Source organism: Podarcis erhardii, assembly GCF_964252035.2.
Source record: "Podarcis erhardii genome assembly, chromosome: 7".
In the NCBI taxonomy this organism is placed as follows: Eukaryota; Metazoa; Chordata; class Lepidosauria; order Squamata; family Lacertidae; genus Podarcis; species Podarcis erhardii.
The window spans coordinates 36,251,262-36,268,308 of record NC_138511.1 but is presented as its reverse complement, the minus strand read 5'-3'; the positions used below and the strand labels follow the sequence as shown (position 1 = coordinate 36,268,308).

The following is a 17,047-nucleotide window of genomic DNA, read 5'->3' as shown; positions in this document are numbered from 1 at the left end:
TTCCATAACCTCATCCCATTTCTCCTACCCATCATACCAGGCTTACCAAGGCATTTTCTCAGGGCTCATGACACTTTGCACCAAACAACGGCCATTCTCTCAAACAAAATATGCATGCTCATGAACCACCTTTTTTTTGCTTTTTGCATTCTCAAGACCACAGACACAATGATGCCCTGTAACTAAATCAAACAGGGTTCAAACTTAATCCACCATGAGATGCTCCACACTGAAATAACTGCTGATTAATGCATTTAGCAATGAAATAATAATAATAATAATAATAATAATAATAATAATAATAATTCTATGCTGCCCTTCAGCCGAGGATCACAAGGCAGTTTACAATATAAAAACACAAAAATACACAACATAGTAACAAACAAAAACAATTCTACCCCCACAGTTTAAAAGGCCATGGATTGTTTAATTAGCCAAAGGCCTGGGAGAAAAGGAATAATAAATACTCTGCTCTACAAAGTCCTGAAAAGCTTATCCATACATCCATACAAAGCATACATGCCTTGAAAATCATTTCCTGCTATATCATAGCTTTTAAGATCAACCATGAACAAGCCCTTTGCCGATACTATCCAGGTGGCGATTTTGAACAGAAAAAATGAGATATAAAGGCTTTCTTGGTGGCTGTCCAGCAAACTTGGAAGTCTTTTCTCCTGGAGACACATCAAAGTCGAAACAGACATGTTTTCCAGAAGAACAGTCAGATTTTTCTTGAATGGCCTGGATTTAAACATTTTGGAATTAAGCAACAGTGGGGTGATTCTATCATCTTTTATATAATCAAGCTAAAAAAGAAAGAAAGAGGCATTTTATGGGTTCAAGAGTTATTATTCTCTCCAAACTTTAGAGATTTGCGGTAAGGGTGGTGGGGAGAAAGAGAGAAAAAGAAAGACTAATTTAGATAAACAAAGAATGTTGTCAGGTAGCATTACACAGACTCATTTGTGGTTTACCAGCAGGATCTTGATTTTGTGCCATCGGAAAGAAAATGTTCAGTTGGAGAATTGGAACAATCACTAATTAAGCATTTGAAGAGCCAGGAATGAAAAGAATTCGAATCAAAATTTTCAGGGCAAGATAGAAAGCAAAAGAGAACCTCAATTAGCTTCAGCAGACCAAGGATTTGACATGGCCAGCGCCAACCATGGTTTCTTGCTTTGATCCTAGTTAAATTCCAAAGCATTCCACACATAAACTCTGTCCCTAGATCACTTGTATAAGGAGACACCAGCATTAAGATACTAGCAAGATCTAGTCGTCAGGGCAACTTCCAGACCATGTTTTGCTCACTATCTTAGCTTTGATTAATCCATGTATATAGTTTGCAAATCCACTTCAAAACACTGTGCCACATCCTGGTTCACAGAACCACGATACAGGTTAGGGATGGGAAATCTGAGGCCCTCCAGATGTTGGACTTGAACATCAATTCCAGCCAGCCTGGTGAATGGGATTATGGGAGTCCAGTAACTTCTGTTTTTGCAGTAATTATTTTTTAAAAGTTTCCCATCCCTGATATAGGTTTTTAAATAAAATACAGGCAGCGACCGATTTTCATAGGGGTTATGTTCCAGACCCCCATGCGTGTTGGCTAGGACCCCATAAGGCTGCCCTGCCCCCAACCCACACTGCCCATGTTTTCTGATGTTCTGGACTTACTCTTGGGTTCAGTGTGATATGTGTGTGCACAGTCACACATATACAGCACCTATAGCAGCTGCTGCAGGTACTCAAATATAGGTTAAAGAAAGAACCATGGTCAGGTATTATGTCTGCACAAAACAGAATGCAGGATTATAGTTTCTTCTGCAACCTCTGGGCTAGCTGGACAAATAAGGCAGACAAATTCCATGTGAGCTGTACAGCCCTGATCATAAGAAACCACTAGTTTTCAGAGTCCAAATTAAAGGAGTCCTGTAACCAGGCAATTATCTTCAAATTCAAATTTCACTTTCAAGTTTTAATTCTAAGACATGAATGAAAAAGTATCATCACCCCCTGCTAAGCACATGGTTGCACTGATTGAAACATATTCCCCCAAGATGCTTATCTTCTGCTACTCCCAACCCCCCCCCCCCAAACCAGGAAAAGGAGGTAGAAATCACCCAAGCCAAACAGAAATCAGCCTCCATTAGCAAAACCAAATGAGCATGCCTGGTGTAGGTTAGAGACAAATGGTGAATTGCTCTGTTCTGCCCAGGACTAAACATTACCTTGGCAAGCCCATTTTCCCCAAGGTAACACAAACACGGGGTATTTGTAAGAAGGAATCAATGGATGGAGACTAAGCACTTATAGATGGGGGCTTAAAGTACCTGCTCCACCAACACTATTTCTACTACAAGTTTGGCAGATGGAACTTTTTGCCCTCAAGGGCACAATCTGGGCTGCAATACCAGCCCCCCTGAGCATTCTACCAGCTGAACCCCAAGAGCCAATCTCTGCCCACCAGTCCTTAGCCTCAGAGCTCACCCCTCACTCTGAGCCACATGTCCTGTGTAACAGGACTCTAAGTTCCTCCAATGGATCTTGACCCCAACCAGGTTTTGACTACACACCTGCCCCCTCTGGCCTCTTCTGGAATGGAACTTAGTCCCCCCACCCACCCCTGCAGTGGACCACACATAGGCAGGCCCACAAGGGTGCAAACGGCCCTTCAGATAACCGTTAAGTGCAGGAGTAGGCTAATGGCACCCAACAGGTGTTGTTAGATTCCAACTCCCAACAGCCCCAGCCAGCATAACCAACGGTCAGGGATGATGGGGGTTAAACATCTGGAGTGTAACAGGTTGGGTACCACAAGTTTAGAGCATGGGTGGGCAAACTAAGACCCGGGGCCAGATCCGGCCCAATTGCCTTCTAAATCCAGTCCACGGACAGTCCAGGAATCAGCATGTTTTTACATGAGTAGAATGTGTCCTTTTATTTAAAATGCATCTCTGGGTTATTTGTGGGCCCTGCCTGGTGTTTTTACATGAGTAGAATGAGTGCTTTTATTTAAAATGCATCTCTGGGTTCATTTTTTACCCCAAAACATAGTCCGCCCCCCACAAGGTCTGAGGGCCAGTGGACCGGCCCCCTGCTGAAAAAGTTTGCTGAGCCCTGGTTTAGAGAATCAAAGAGCAAAGCCAGCATCTTGAACTGGGAAAATAAATGAATAACTGCTGGCCAATGTAACCAGTGTGTAATAGGTGTGATATGATCTTAACACCTGGTACTCACAAGCATTCTGCAGCTGCTGCGTTGTGTACCCAGAGGAGGAGCTAGCTGCTCTGGCACCAGGGGGCCAGGGCGGCGCACCCGGGGGCAGGGCGGCGAGCACGGGGGCGCCGCCACCCGCAGCAAGCATCCCAGGTGGGTGCCGCCAGAAGGGTGTCCCAAGGGGATGGTGCGGTGATGTCACCCCCCTCAGGGATGACACCTGGGTCGGACCGCACCCCCAGCACGCCCTTCCTCCGCCATTGTGTGTACCAACTGTGGTTTAGACCAATGAGTGTCTAAAAACCAGTGGGACACACAACTCCATCTTAATAGCAATACTAGGCACATCTGGTTGGCAAGGGCTACAAAATTTTGCAGAGTAGGTGTCAACTGATACCAACCTGCTTAGTGTTCTCATGGCAGTGCCATGGGAAGTGAGCCCAAAATGTATTTGCATTTACAATAACTTTGGAAGACAGATTCCAGTGGCTTGATCTCTGTTTGCAGTGGCTGATTGTTGGTAAGGGACATCTCATTTGTTGCATTTAGAATGCTCTCTCTCTCTCTCTCTCTCTCTCTCTCACACACACACACACACACACACACACACACAGAGAGAGAGAGAGAGAGAGAGAGAGAGAGATACACTTTCTCCTTTCTTTTTTTAAAAAATATTTTTTGACAGACGCTGCCAAAACATATGGCAGTTCTAAACTGCTATTAGTTAGCAATTATATCACTTCAGTACAAGCTCAGGCACCAAACTTCAATTCCTCACACTAAATTGTTTGATGAATTTATACCAGACAGTCCTTTCTCTTCCCAATTAGTGGCCTGGCTGGTATGTTTCATCAACAGCAACTGCCAGATTAAATGCCTTACTTGACCATCTTCACCCAACCTACTTTGATGTTCACTTTTTTCAAGCTTCAGAATACCTTTTGGATGAAGATCAGACGGCATTAAACAGAATTACTAATTAATTAAGCAAAGTTAGATTTTAAACACTGTTTGTTGTGTTAGCCAAAAGCCTCAACAGAACAGCCCTTTCCCATCTCTGCAGAGATCAAAGAAGAATGATTTCTTTCTCTACACCCCCCCCCCGCCTCCCTTTACATGCACACACACACCCCTTCTCTCAAAAATTAGCAAGTTTGGGCTAGAATGAACTAATGATGAAATATTATACTGCTAAGTATCAAAAGCATGGTGGTGGTTGTTTTAAAAGGCAAGGTTCCAAATTAATGCTAGGTATGCCCACAGATTCTCACCTGTTCTTATGGCCAGTTGCAGCACCATAAACTTCCAATGTTGCACTGATACAGATTCTTCAGTGCAAATATTTAGGGCCAGCCATACCAGCTTAAATGCACTGAGGTGTTTTAAGTTATAATTATTACTAGCCTTAGGGAATTCAGTGACAAGGAATGTAAATATGGCTATTTCTTCTTCGTGTCAGAAATGAAGATAAGTATATAAAACTATTTATTTCAATCATATAGGGACAGTGCTTCTCCCCTTCCCACAGGAGTCTGTACTAAGCTCCTCCAATTTGAGACTTTACAACAGGGGTCAGCAAACTTTTTCGGCAGGGGGCTGGTCCACTGTCCCTCAGACCTTGTGTGGGGCCAGACTATCTATCATCTACCTATCTATCTATCATCTATCTATCTATCTATCTATCTATCTATCTATCTAGGGGATGAACGAATTCCTATACCCCACAAATAACCCAGAGATGCATTTTAAATAAAAGGACACATTCTACTCATGTAAAAACACGCTGATTCCCAGACCGTCCGCGGGCCCGATTGAGAAGGTGATTGGGCCGGATCCAGCCCCTGGGCCTTAGTTTGCCTACCCATGCTTTACAACATGCACACTGATTTAATCAATTAACTGACTAAGAGATGTGTAAGTCCAGCCTCTGGAACATGTAAGCCTCAAAGCGGAGCAGTCTTTTTAAAAAAACAAAATGTCTTTCAACACCTTAAAGACTCGCAGCCCCTCCAGACTGGAGTGTTTGTGTGCAGGTGTATTCTCCAACATGTCACTGGTGCAATAATAGTGCATGAGTGGGCATTTATCATTCTGCTTTATTAATTTCTTTTTCCTGGTACACTTTCTCAATGTTATCACATTATTGTTAACTGGAGGGCCACTCTTTTGCAATGCAGTGCAACAAAGGCAGGACAGAAAGTTGTAGGATCTCATCAGGGAGCTTTGGGATGTGAATGGATAGGAAATGAAGCAGTATGACTACCCCAAAATGTTTGCAGGCACAAACAGTATTGAACATAGTTATTCACAAGCTTTTGTGGACTACACAATCCCACCCCTACTATGTGTATTTACACTTCAGGATCACACTTACAAAGGCTTCATGCCGTAATAAGTCTGTTAATCTTTAAGGTGCCACAGGACTTACTTTTACTGCAAGGAGACTTAACACAGCTACCCTGCTGGAAAATCTTCCTCCAGCTATGAATGATGGTCTAGCAGAGGCTAAACTTGTGACTTACCGGGATGGCAAAAACAGGGAACTGTCACACATCCAGCTGTGCTTGCCTTGCTGGGCCAAATTGTACAACTTCCTTTTTTACCTGGGCTTTTGACAACGGAGACACATGTATTTAAGGGTCCACCTTTTTCTTGTAGCTACAGTTTGTTCTGAACTGTTTTTAATGTGGGGTGTTTTTTTTAAGTTGCTGTAACCCACTCTGGGCCCTTATGGTGAAAGGTGGGTAAGAACTGAAAACAATAGCAACAGCATAGGAATAACTGCCTTCTAGTAGAATCACTCCATCAAGCTCAGTATCATCTGTGATTACTGTCAGCAGCTCTCCAACCCTACCTGGAGTGACTTGGAATCTTCTGAATGCAAGCAAGATGCTCTATGCCTAAACTACAGCCCTTCCAATGTGGTGCCCTCCAGCTGCTGTTGAACCACATCTCCCACCACCATTGGCCATGCTGGCTGAGGTTGATGGGAGTTGGGAGCCCAACCACATGTGGAAGATGCCATGATGGTTATCCCTGCTCCAGATTTTTTTGGATTTCAACTCACGTACAAGCATAAGAGCTGCTGGATCAGGACAGTGGGTCATCTAGTCCAGCATCCTGTTTCCATCATAGCCAACTTTCTGCGTGCGGAGCAGATGTTCTGCTTCACCCACTGAAATTCCTTAATAGCCCTACTCTGGTTAATAGCCCTACTCTGAACCAAGGGGGCAGGAGGCAGGGGAGGCAAGGCAAATTCTAGGTAGACCTACCCGGAATAATACATACCAAATTGCTCCCGTTTCCAAGGTTGCTTATTTTGGTTGGCAACTGCAATTTACAGATGCAGCAACACAGCACTCCTCTTGCACAACCCAAATTTTACATATTTATGTTTCCACAGTCTCTCTCTCTCTCCTTTGCCTTTTCATTTCGTCTTTTTTTTTTTTTTTTTTTTTGGTGTGGTCCCTTTAGGGTTTTGTTTTATTTTACTTTTAAAGTCTTAAGGAAAAGCCTACGCAACACTATTTAAATGAAGGCTGTGCGCGTAGGTAATGCCATTAATAATGCAGGCTTTGATTTCCGACCAGTCTCTTGTCTAACTTAGATGTTCAAGGAGAAAACTGGGTTTCTGCCACATTGGCAATGATAACAAGAGTTCTGAAGCTTACCAGGACGATAGAATAAGCATATCAACCTTTTCATCAAAATTGCTTCCCATGGGGAAAGCTGTCACTATGACCCTCGCGCAGCTCATCGCAAAGACAGAACGCTGCAGAGACCGATCTTGAACGTTCTTTGGCGTGCTATGAACCAAGCATGCAACTGATGCTCCTGCTGTCATGGGCAGGTTTAGGAACATTTTTTTAATCCATTGTATAAAACCAAGGGACTCACAGGGCTGCTGGCAGACACCAGCATCCTTGGGAGCTACCAAGGGCACAAAATCCCAGCAGAGCTGAGTGCTATCACCTGCCCTCCAGCTTACCTACCCATCTCCTGGATTTGGGTATACTAAGTGGAAGGGCAGGGGGGCATCAGGAAGCTGATGTTTTTACCCTACCACAAAGCCCCATGGTGACCCTGAGTTGGAGCATTGTCAAAGCGTACCCCCATTGCTACATGTAGCTAGCCACCTGTACCTGCCTTTGGATACCCACTGCATGAGGGAGGCTGTTGACTCCCAGAACAGAAGAGTTTGATCTGTTAGGGTAAGTGGGGCAGGATGCAGTTGGCCTTCTTCTTCATCGCCAGTCCAAAGGGTGGTACTGACCATCAACTTCCTTGTCCTTACAGAATTCAGCAAGGAGAAAGATGTGACAAAACTAGTAAGTTGGCTCTGCCTCCACATAGCACTGTAAATGCGTGGTGTGAATGTGACCTGTGTCACCACTTTAAACAGTCATGGGTTTCCCCCAGAGCTGTAGTTTCCTAAGGATTCTGAGAGTTGTTAGGAGGCCCCTAGTCCCCTCACAGAGCTACAGTTCCCTGGGAAGGAGGACTGATTGTAACAAATAAAATAAATAATACATTTAACTGGTTTGGAGCAGAATCTGATGAGGATTTAATTGGGGATAGTTTAATTAAAGACAAACTGATATAAGGTGTCCTGCAAACTAACTGAGGAATTTCTCAGGATGCAAAATTGGCAGGCTTGATTTAAAATTCTAAATTTACATCTTTGCACTTAAGTTAGTATATGCACGTTCATGTCTCTGGGCCTATGACCCAAGTCTTCCAAGTCTCTAGAGGTGCCACTTTCTCCCATTGATTTAAGTGGAACTACTTTGGCTAGATTGTGTCCTTCACCTCAGAGCCAGAGCAGATTCCTCCAGCACCCCAAGCTGTCTAGACAAAAGGCACCTTTGCTATCGAATGACTGAAACATCAAAAGCATACCGGGGCAAGAATAGAATATGCCCATGCCTCTTGCTTGTCTGGATGAGGGACAGAGACGTGTATGTGAGCATATGTAGAAACTACTGTACAAAGGTAAAATTTACATTAGCAGCCCCGCCCATCCTTGCTTCTGGCCCCACCCACCGTTGGTACACGGCCCCTGGAACATTTGCCGGAATGGAATGTGGCCCTTGTTTTTAAAAAAGGTTCTCAACACTTATAATGGAAATCCATGAAAGTTCTCCATTAGCAATGCGTCTTCAACTTGTAGAAATTAAAAGCACCATTCAATCTACATCCATATACACATGAATAGACTGATAGCTATAGATTAGATATAGATACAAAACCTTTCTTAATGCAATGCTATGAACTGTGGGTACACTAAGACCTTTTCATTGGCTATAGGACTAGCTGCATTCCAAGATCTGACTTACAGAACAAGAGAAACCTGAACATTTGCAGACCTTTAAAAAAAATATATTATTATTTTTTCCAAAGCAGGATGGAGTGGGAAGGAAAAGTTTCCACGTAAAATGAACAGCTGGTCTCCAGGTCATCTATACGGGAGAGGTGCTGTTCCAGGTTAATTTTCAGCAGCCTTCAAGGTTGTTTTATTATTATTATTATTATTATTATTATTATTATTATTATTATTATTATTTGTTTTTAACTCACAGACTAATTGTGGTTCCATAAAATGAAATGGAAAAAAAAACCCACTGTGAAGGGGAGACTGACTCTCCTCCAAATAAATGACATTTTTCTCTTTTCCTTCCACAGGAGAGGGGAAAAAAGAGTTGACTGGTGCTCATGCTTTGAGGTCTGGATATGATTGAGATGAAACATCTGTTAAAGCGGGGGGGGAGAGAATGTGAAGAGAAGCAAAAACTTGCCTCCCCCCACTAAAAATACATCTTTCCCCCCTCCTCCTCAGCAAACTTAAAACATGTGATGAAATTCAACTTTTAAAATATAACCCCGAAGCTACTTGAAAACTATAAAAGTCGCCTCAAAATCTGAGGCAAGTCAGAAATTCCACTGTTCACGCTGGGCTTTTATGAAGAGCAGACTTTAGGAGAGGGTGGGGGGGAAGGCTGTAATCTGTCTAGGTAACAAAGGCCACTTGTTCTGCCTGTGGAGCAAAAACTTTGGGTTTCTGCGGCTATTCCAAGCAGAAGTCGAGCCGAAAGCACACAATAGGCCCCTGGCTGCTCTCGCACTTTCAATCTGGGACAGCAAACTGACCAAAGCAAGGTCCTCCCCCCATTTTTCTCTCTCTCCCTTCGCTTCCTCCTGCAATTGCTGCTGCCTATGTCTGTGCTTGGGTGTTTGTTATAGATTTGCCAAGACAATGGGGTTGTTGTGTCTGAAAACATTCGTCCATCCATCTCCCCACCCCCACCCCGCCCCAAGGGGCTTCCAGAATTTAACAAACTTATGAAAAGATAGCTTGGAAATTCCATTTCCTCGGGTGATTCTCCCTAACTGGGATACTTGCTTTCGAGCCAGAAGAGAGAAGGGAGGGACTGTTAGTTCTACACACAGCACCGGGGGGGGGGGGCGGCTTGGCTCAGACATACAGTGCCATTGCCCCTGAACTTTCAAAGAAAAAGCAGTGGGTTGTGGGGTCAATAACTGCAGCTTTGTGAAGATAGGGCATTCAGAATCAAGGGGCATCCTATTGTGTTCTATGGAGCTGAAAGGCTGTGGAATCAGAACCACAGTTTTTGGACATTTTTCGAGGAAACTTGAAGTTTCTCAGGAGGCTCCACCATGAAAAACATTAGCTATGCCTTCCCAGAAGGACAGCCTGTCTACTGCTGCTTGTCTTTCCGTCATAATGCAGAACTACAGGCTTATTGGGTGCATTCCATATCGAAAGATTCAGCAACCCATTTTGGCTTCTCCCAGTTTCTCATTGTTCCTATTTCAAGTTCAGTCCCCCATATTTCCACATTAGTTTGCAATATACGTATATATATATTTAAGAAACAATCCTCATCAGCATTTTAGTGCAGATTTCTCTCAATATACGCATCTTTCACAAAGCAATTCCCCCCTAAAATATAAAGCGCATTTGTAAATCATTATCACTAATTCATGCATTTCAATGTACACTTTACCATAGCATACGCATTACTGGACAAGTTACTTGGCTGGAGAACTGCACTGCAAAAGCTGCGGAAATGTGAAAATTTCTGAGGGTGGTTGTGTTTGTGTTGTTGTTCGGTTGTGTTGCTTCAGAAAGGACGAATTAGGTAGGTTTGCTTTTAAATGTGAACCGAATCGAATTTCTCAGACATCCCTACATTCCAGCGTGCAGTCAGTTTATCCAGGGCAACATGATTAAGATCAACATCCCTGGCCAATATCCATTGTGAACTGTGAGTCTTCCTGGGGATAGCATTCCACAAAAAGGATGCCGCAACAGAGATAGCCCTCTCCCCAGTCACCATCCACCTCGCTTACTTACTTTCTTTCTGTTGTTATTATTCTTACTAATATTGTGTTCAGTCCTTGAGAACCTTCCATATTAAACAATGCAAGATGAAAAGCTTCTGAAGTTTTTTTTGGCAAAGCGAGAAGGATCAACCAAGCCAACGTCTGGAGTCCCTGAAACATTCTACGCTACCACACAACTCTCCATGTGAACTCGAGTTCGGTTTCGCTTACTAAATAAACAGCTAGGAACAGAGGAAACTGCCTTACACTGAGTCAGGCCACGGGTGCATCTCAGCACTGTTGACACTGACTAGCAGCTGCTTTCCATGGTTTCGGGCAGCTGTCTTTTTTCATCCCTACCTGGAAACCCCAGGGATTGAACCCAGGAGCTCTGGCACGCAATGCATGTGCTCTACCTTTGAGCTATGGCCCCAACTGGCATACTTTCCATTTTTTCATTATTGCTCCCCTCTTTCCCCCTTGTTCTCTTTCTTTGTAGGGGTTTGAGAGAAGGGGTGGGTGGGAGGATCTTTCGTGGGAATTCTGTGGTCCTCCCAACTCCCAGTCATTTATCAGGGAGTATGGGTGGTGGGTGGCGTTGTGGTCTAAACCACTGAGCCTCTTGGGCTTGCCAATCAGAAGGTCGGCGGTTCGAACCCCCCCGACAGGGTGAGCTCCTGTTGCTCAGTCCCAGCTCCTGCCAACCTAGCAGTTCGAAAGCACGCCCCCCAAAAGTGCAAGTACATAAATAGTACATAAATAGGTACTGCTCCGGCAGGAAGGTAAACGGCATTTCCGTGTGCTGCTCTGGTTTTGGTGTTCCGTTGTGCCAGAAGCGGCTCAGTCATGCTGGTCACATGACCCAGAAAAAACTGTCTGCGGACAAACGCTGGCTCCCTTGGCCTGTAAAGCGAGATGAGCACCATAACCCCAGAGTTGTCTGCAACTGGACTTAACTGTCAGGGGTCCTTTACCTTTTTTATGGGTGTTTTAATCCAACAACACTGGTCGAAGCCCCCACTTCTGGCTTAAACTCTGTTGGGATAGCATGATGTTCTGGGAGAAAGGGCAGCAGGAGAGAGAAGGCATCCATAACCCAAACCGTAGCAACTTTGTTATAAACCGTTCATAACAAAAATCACACTTTCTTGACCATGACTCAAAAATGGATACTGCTTTCAACAGCGCAGGCTAGAATTTTGATTCACTTTGCACAATATAAGTTATAAACAAGACCGTGCTAAACGCCACAGGGTGCACAGGGAGGAGGATCAAGTAATAATCATTACTGGGCAATTAAAAGGAGAAAGGGGATTTTTGTTCCTCAAGCAGAATGAATTAAACCACTGACATTCGCCTTGTTTCCAAAGAGGCTGGGTTCAAAACACTTCACTGTCTTGAGCCCTTGCTGTAGTCACTGTTCACCCGCTGTGGTTGACCTTGAGCAGAGTTAGTCTCTCCCTCTCTCTCTGCTCGACACATTCAGCAACAGGCAGCCTTCTTTACCAATTCAGACAGTTTGTCCAGTTGCCCAACAACTGCCTACTCTGACTGGCAGTGGCTCTCCAGGGTCCCAAGCGGAGACGGGTCTTCTCCACCCACTCACTTCCTGATCCTTTCAAGTAAGGACGCCAGAGATTGACACAGGGACTTCTCAAATGCTAAGAGTGTGTGTGTGTGTGTAAGTGTAATACCTATATGCAGCTATATCATTCTATTTCAGAATAAAAACAATAAAAACCCACATAAAAATATTAAAATTGGAAACCATCAACTATCAATTATGGGATGGCCCTGCAGAGGCAATTCCCCTTCCCAAGGAACTCTGAGATTTGTTGCCCTTTGAGGGGAATAGGGAACCCCTTTCAACTCTCAGCACCTTTGACAAACTACATTTCCTAGGATTATTTGGAGGAAGGCATGACTGTTTAAAGTGGCATGATAATGCTCCAAATGCATGATGCAGAAGTGGCCTGAGTCACTGTCAGATGGCGGTGAAACACTTTCAGCCTGATATTTTTTGAAGAAGGAGGGGAAAAAATCCAGCAGGCCAAATCATTTTGAAGCAGCAGCTTGGGAGATTTAAATTACCAGTCCTTGTCAAGGGAATGGTTCGAACTCTCTTATACACACAAGGGTATACCTTCCTTGCCACTCCCACCCCGTAGAGCGCATGACAACACAAGACTTTCCTCTCATCTGCTGGTGAACAACCAACCTGCTTCTTACAATTTCCTGGATCGTTATACAACCGCAGGAAGCCGTCTGCTAAGCCCTACCAGTCTCGTGTTTCTTTGACGATTTTCATCCTGCCAGCCAAGCTAAACAGTTTCAACTTGGCACCCAGCTGTAGCTCCAACAGCAGCAGCAGCAGCCCACTCCTGGCCAACCCGTTGTTTCATGGTACCTTTCCCATTTGCCAGCTTAACAGTTTCCAGCTCAGGTGGCGCTTGGGTCCTTTTGGCACGTATAAAACATCACTTGGGTTTAGGGGAACCTCAGGCCCACATGCCCAACAAAGCAGCCTCTGCTTTTTCATTTGGCTCCCTGCAGTCCTCACCCCCCAATCAATGCCCCCTGGAAATCTGGCTTGAACTCATCTGGCCTCAAGCCCAATCTCTGTGGGCTGCATCAGCCAAGTTTGGGGTTCCACAGGAGGCTGGCAGGTCCAGGATGAAGGGGGATTCCAGCCAGAGGCCAAGGCAACGTGTGAGAAAGAAAGGGAGGGAGGACATTCCACAGAACAACTTGCTTCCGTGAAGTTGCTCTGTGCAACTTCCAAAAACAGATGCCAGCAGAGGAAAGGTGGCACATACAGCAACGTGAGGATATGCATCAGAGGGCACATACGTACAATGCATTATGCATATGTACAGATCTGGGTAGGCCTACGAGAGGCTGCAGGTGAGGGGATGTGACCTTGTTGGAAGCAAGAAAAGGTTTTCAGGGCTCCTGCCAGTAGGCTGATGGTGAGAGCCCAGAAGAGGCGAGGCACAGGGATCTGACCGGCTGCTCAATGAGATGATTTGCTGAAAAGCTGACTTGGATAGCATGGTTTTAATAAGCCCTGGAGAGCTGCTGCTAGTCTGTGTAGATCAGCCTTTCTCAACCTTGGGTCTCCATATGTTGTTGGACTACAACTCCCATCATCCCTGGCCACTGCTCCTGCCAGCTAGGGATGATGCGAGTTGTAGCCCAACAACATCTGGAGACCCAAGGTTGGGAACGGCTGGTGCAGACAGTACTGATCTAGATGGACCAATGGTTCAGTATAAGGCAGCTCCCTCTATCCCTATCTATTAATTGAGAGCCCTCCTTTCCCAGGCTTTTCCATTTCTCTCTCACTTTGTCCCTCTCTCCTGCCTTCCTACTGCTCCCCTTCACAATTGCCCTCTGTCTCCCATTTCATCCCGTTCCTCTCTGGCTACTTCCTCCTGGCTTTCTACTCCTGCATCTGGCCATCTCAGGCCATCTTCCTATTTCCCAGGAGATTCCCACAGCCACCCATGGATGATGTCACTTCCAGGTGCCAGGAAGGGGTTCCATCTTGGTGCAAGTCTGGGGATGTTCTCAGGCTACATGCTGCAGAGACTGGGTCACTGTGCACAGGAGGATTTCAGCATGTATAAGCTGCCACACCAGCTGAAATGTCCTTTGCATTTACAGCTTCCCATTCTGAGCAGCTGCCAAAAGAGATTTATTTACTTTTGAAGAAGAGCAAGATGGTCAACTGTATCCACCAGTGGCCAATATTAATCTCTAGTTTTTATTTATTTTTATTTTTTGCTTAACTTCAGCATGCCCTGTGTGAAAAATTCATTTGTCCCAGATTTAGAGGGACTTGGGAAGCCAATAAATCAAAGGCAGGCACAGGCTGAAATGGGCAACATTGGTCAACAGTTTTCTGCCTGCCTGCCTGCCGCTTGGTAAACAGAAGCGCTCCAGTTGTGTCCTAGCCTCTTGTCAAGCATCAACACTGAGTCAACAACCCGCTCTTGTGGCTTAAGGCTTTTGATGTTTACTTTGTTCTTTCCACAGTTCAAAAGAAAAGCACTAATGCACCAGTCCTCTTACCAAATACTATCTTAATCCAAGAATCCAGAGCCTTTTGCTGTTGACCAGTTAAGTCTGTTAAGAAGAAAAGGATTTGATCAAGCTTTACATAACAACCCAGAAGTCAAATCCAGCTTCTTTTTTGGACCGGATCAGACGGCTCTTTTCATCTTTGCTGCTCAGATGGCTTGTTAATAACAAAGGGATGAAGGGAGGGGTGGTAATGACACTGACAATGTGGAAACAAAAGCAAGGGATTCAATTATTTCCCTGTTTATTGCTTTGCCTTTTGGTCCCAACTTCGGTACAATCAATGCTATGAAGGTTCCCAAAGCTGGGAAGCTGCAAATTCAATCAACCACTATTTGTTTTAGTATGAGTGTTGGGGCTTTGGCACAGATCAGTGACATCAGACCAACAAAAGGCTACACGGTACTATTCTACTGACATGTGCCACAGTGCTACCAGGAAAGCATCACAGACCATTGGTTCGCAAGAGAAGGAAAGTGAAGAGAAGGAAAGTAATGGACCTGGGGGGCTGTGACTAAAGCTCATCCTTGATACGGGACTAGGCACCAGCTGCAGGAAGCTGAAATCTGAGTCCCAGAAGGAATAGATCAGGCGTTGTTGGATAGAGCACTGGGACAGATGCACAGGTAGGTCAATCCTCTTTTAAAGCCATCCAAGTTGTTGGCCATCACTACAACTTGTGGCAGCAAACTCCACAATTTTAGTATGTGCTGTGTGAAGCACTTCCATTTGTCTGTCCTGAATCTTCCAACATTCAGCTTCATTGAAAGCCCATAAGTTCCAGCGTTATGAGAGAGTAGGGGGAATTTTTCCTCTTTTCCAGTTCCTCCACACCCCTCCATCACCTCTTCTCCAAACTAAAATGACCCAAATGTTGTAACCTCCCATCAGCCATAACAACACAAGAAGAGCCTGCTGGATCAGGCCAATGACCCATCTAGTCCAGCATCTTGTTCTCCCAGCAGCCAACCAGTTGCCTATGGAAGCCTGCAAGCACAACTTCTTGCACAAGAGACCCTCTCCTTCTGTGGCTTCCATCAACTGGTATTCAGAAGCAGAGTGCAGGAAGAGCTAGCCTTATCTTCTGTGAATTTGTCTAATTCTCTTCTAATGCCATCCTCCAAGTTGGTAACCCTTACCTCTTGTGGGAGTGATGCTGGTAGATTATTCCTTGCTGGAATAACTGTGGGTGGGCTTGTGGAACATCAAAGCACTACTTCATAGAGGAACCAATTCAAACAGAAAGAACAAGGAAGCCACAAGAAAGGAACCATCTACTTGCCTTGCAACTGCAAGGGAATCCAGCGAGGGAAAACACTTCTCCGCATGAAGAGGCCACAGCGTTCAACAATGTCCGTCAGACTTCTTGTACATAAGCAATACCAAGAAAAGGTGTTCCATTGCCTAACAGAGAAGATTGCTGCCAATCTAGTTTGAGGATATCAGGTGCTGAGTATTACGTTAGACTTAAGGGGTTTTTTCATTGCGCCTTCTATAATGCCACTGCTCAAGGCCATACAGTGATTTAGATATTCAAGGCTGGCATTTTATACCATAAAGGTGCATGGAAATTTGCACCGCAGTGTTGTTCCACATACCCCTTTTAACAGGCTTCTTTCTGCTTGTAATCACCCCCTCTTATAGCAAACTCAGGTGCTGAGTGCTGACAGCTTTTTAGCCCAATTGGGCAGTTGATAAACAGGAGGGATGTATCAGTACATTCGGGAGAAGCTTTAGGATTGCAGGAAGTGTAAAAAAAAACCAACAAACCCACAACACATTTTAAAAACCAAAGAAAAGAAAGAAAGAAAGAAAGAAAGAAAGAAAGAAAGAAAGAAAGAAAGAAAGAAAAAGAAACCCTGCCAAAAAGTGTGTCAAACCATCTGCATGCTCAACCACCACAAAAGGTACGCTGGGATGTTTCTCTTTAGGGTGTAGTTTTTTGTTTTTGTTTTTTGTTTGTTTGTTTTAGAAAATAGGGGGGAAATAGCAAAATTCCTTGATAGGATAAAATGACTGCTGGAACCTTGACCTGGAGCAATCCTTCTGAGGAAGATACTCAGCAACATTTTTGTTGTTGTTACAATTTGTTCTTACTGTTGACTATAGACACATCTGACCATATATTTAAAGCACTATGATACCATTTTAATAGTCATGGCATCCCTCCAAAGGACCCTGGGAACTGTAGTCTGCTAAGAGTGCTGAGAGTTGGTAGGACACTATTATTCCCTTCACAGAGCTCCAGTTTCCAGAGTTCCCTGACAAAAGGGACTGGCTGTTAAATTAAGATTACCAGATTTTTTTTCAATGAATCCAGGGACACTTTTCAACTTGGATGGATACAAAACGGATTTTGTACAGGGACTGGTTTGTAAATCTGGGGACTGTCCCCAGG

The 17,047-nt window shown here is 44.5% G+C and overlaps 1 protein-coding gene across 2 annotated transcripts in view; it reads right to left on the bottom strand.

Moving 5' to 3' along the window:
• NKD1 (NKD inhibitor of WNT signaling pathway 1) overlaps positions 1-17,047 on the bottom strand; it is a 132,227-nt gene that overhangs the window by 39,165 nt on the left and 76,015 nt on the right. The window lies entirely within an intron of this gene.